This window comes from Lipotes vexillifer, unplaced genomic scaffold (assembly GCF_000442215.2).
Source record: "Lipotes vexillifer unplaced genomic scaffold, Lipotes_vexillifer_v1.1 scaffold39, whole genome shotgun sequence".
Lineage (NCBI taxonomy): Eukaryota > Metazoa > Chordata > Mammalia > Artiodactyla > Lipotidae > Lipotes > Lipotes vexillifer.
The window spans coordinates 4207324-4210215 of NW_006787038.1; the positions used below are offsets into that span (position 1 = coordinate 4207324).

Here is a 2892-nt window from a genome sequence, read left to right on the forward strand (position 1 = left end):
CTTTCCCTCTACCTCCCTGTAAAAATACTGCACAAGGAAAGCCCAGCAAATGCTTTATGATGATGATTTTAGCACTGATGCCTTAGAAAGCGTGGAACCCTCTCCAAGAGACAGCAATCTATTCATTTGACCAAGTTATTCCAGGTCCAATGGGGCTTAGATGATACTTAACAGAACATTTTCTTGAATAATGGCCATACTTTTACTTAGAAGTTCAGAACAATCTCTAACTGCTGTCAGAGCCACTTATCTTCTCCTTTCTTTTCTACTTCTCTCTGCAAATGGCCACAACCCCCGGTACTATCATCTGCAGTATAAGCCTAGAATCGGGAAGAACACTAACCCATGGAATTACTGTACCTCACTGAAATGGTTCTGGTTATAAAGAAGAGATAAGAACCACTCCCTGCCTCAAATATAAAAATGACCAAGTACTTCTTTTATCCTTTATCAACTGCAAAAACAAACAGCTCTCTAGGACCCGGGCACAGAGCACCCTGTCACTGACGGGGTGTTGTTCAGGAAAAACTGAATGGGAGACATTACTCAAAATCACATATAGCAGCAAATATCTTAGAATAAAAAATCTTGTAGCCATGCTCTCTATACATCCCCACAAGAGCAGGCAGGCTTCCTAAATAATTAAAAACTGAACAAGTAGGAGGCATAGAAGAAGTCCCTCCAGCCACAGTGTTGTGTTGTGGGGAAGAGATGGATTTGTAAATCCTAGAGCAAGCTTCTGCCTACCCGAGGCCACTGCTGGGTGGAGACCCTGGGGGAAGCCACTGTCACCATGTCTGACCCGGAGGCAAAACCTTCAACTGAGGACTTGGGGGATAAAAAGGAAGGAGAGAACACTAAACTCAAAGTCATCAGACAGGATAGCAGTGAGATTCACTGCAAGGTGAAAATGATGATGCATCACAAGAACCTCAAAGAATCATACTGTCAAAGACAGGGAGTTCCCATGAATTCACTCAGGTTTCTCTTTGAAGGTCAGAGAATTGCTGATACTCACACTCCAAAAGAACTGGAAATGGAGGAAGAAGATGTGATTGAAGTTTATCAGAAACAAACGGGGGCTTTCAATGGTTTAGATTTCTTTATTCTTCTCCCTCAATCCTTTTTTTATTTTTAAAAATAGTTCTGGGCTTCCCTGGTGGCGCAGTGGTTGAGAGTCCGCCTGCCGATGCAGGGGACACGGGTTTGTGCCCCAGTCCGGGAGAATCCCACATGCCGCGGAGCGGCTGGGCCCGTGAGCCATGGCCGCTGAGCCTGTGCGTCCGGAGCCTGTGCTCCGCAACGGGAGAGGCCCCGACAGTGAGAGGCCCGCGTACCGCAAATAAATGAATGAATGAATGAATGAATGAATGAATAAATAAATAAATAAATAAATAAATACCACAACTACTGAGCCTGCACTCTAGAGCCTGCAAGCCACAACTACTGAGCCCACGTGACACAACTACTGAAGCCCGCACACCTAGAGCCCATGCTGCGCAACAAGAGAAGCCACCACAATGAGAAGCCCGCCCACTGCAACAGAGTAGCCCCCGCTAGCCGCAACTAGAGAAAGCCCGTGCACAGTAACGAAGAACCAATGCAGCCAAAAGTAAAAATAAATAAATTTATTAAATAAATAAAGTTAAAATTAAAATGTTACCTAAAACAAAAGTAAAAGAAATATTAGCTAAAAGGCAGGGCAGACTGACTTTAATAACACTTAAGTCCCAATTAAGTGGCACTAGAAAATCTTCCCGTTAGGCTCTTAAGAGTTCTAGGTAACAGGAAAATAAATGTACCTTTCTGCTCCAGTGAACAGTCTTGTAAAAGGGATATTTATAAGGGATTTTCAGGAAGCAAGAGTTCAGTAACTTTGGAACACTGAAGCAAAATGAGTGGGAACTAGGTTTACCATCTTCTAGACGCAGCCCCTGTTTTGCTAGACTGTCAACAAATATCAAAGTGCTCAGCTTGGGCAATTGTTAAGTTAATGAACATCAAAGGAGACAGCCTGCCCCTCCCTACCCTAGGGATACTGTTCTAAAGCAGCCCTTTGGTTCTTTATCTCCCTACAAGAATGCATACAAGTATTTGAATCTACTCTCCCATTATTACTACTGCTATTTCTCTCCTCAACAGCTAGAGCAGCTCTTTAACACCAAGCACTGCACAGTGAATTCCTGTCACAAGCACTTGTTTATCACCCTCTCCCTAGTAGTAGTTTAATCCTTTAATTAGTTTTAATGCCCCAAACTAGGATTTCCTGAGGACTGCCACAGGATGTGCAACAAGCAGCAGGGGCCAAGGCTTTAAGTTGTTGATTCAATATAATCAAGAATTTTTTTAAATGGTTGCTAATGCAGAGCCAGAAACAGGGCCCTAAACAAAAGGAAGAAAAGAGGCCAAGTGCCTCTGAAAAATTAAGGAACTGAGTTTTAAAGGGTGCCAGCTCACAATTAGGACAGAAAGGCTTAATTTGTCCAGACTGTCCTACTGTCCTCCTTTGGTACTGGAACATATTACAAGCTACTTTTAGACAGAAAGGAAGGGATGAGGAAATATGCATACTGTGGTCAAGCACCCACGGACAGATGAAGAGGGTTAGCAAATACAGCAATCACTGGCGAAGGCGAGGCTTGGAATTAAACTAGTTTCAGAGGCAGAAGGCAAGGCAATAAGTAAGAATTTCACAAAACTGATTAGTATTGAACATTTAAAAAAAAGAGTATAGGGGGCTTCGCTGGTGGCGCAGTGGTTGGGAGTCCGCCTGCCGATGCAGGGGACACGGGTTCGTGCCCCGGTCCGGGAGGATCCCACGTGCCGCGGAGCAGCTGGGCCCGTGAGCCATGGCCGCTGAGCCTGCGCGTCCGGAGCCTGTGCTCCACAACG

The 2892-nt window shown here is 44.7% G+C and overlaps 1 protein-coding gene and 1 pseudogene across 1 annotated transcript in view; one reads left to right on the plus strand and one right to left on the minus strand.

Annotated features, from left to right (window-relative positions):
- Window positions 1-2892, minus strand: part of SPTLC2 (serine palmitoyltransferase long chain base subunit 2) — a 112254-nt gene that overhangs the window by 38533 nt on the left and 70829 nt on the right. The gene's annotated exons all lie outside the window — the stretch shown is intronic.
- On the plus strand, window positions 794-2316 carry LOC103070113 (small ubiquitin-related modifier 1 pseudogene; annotated as a pseudogene).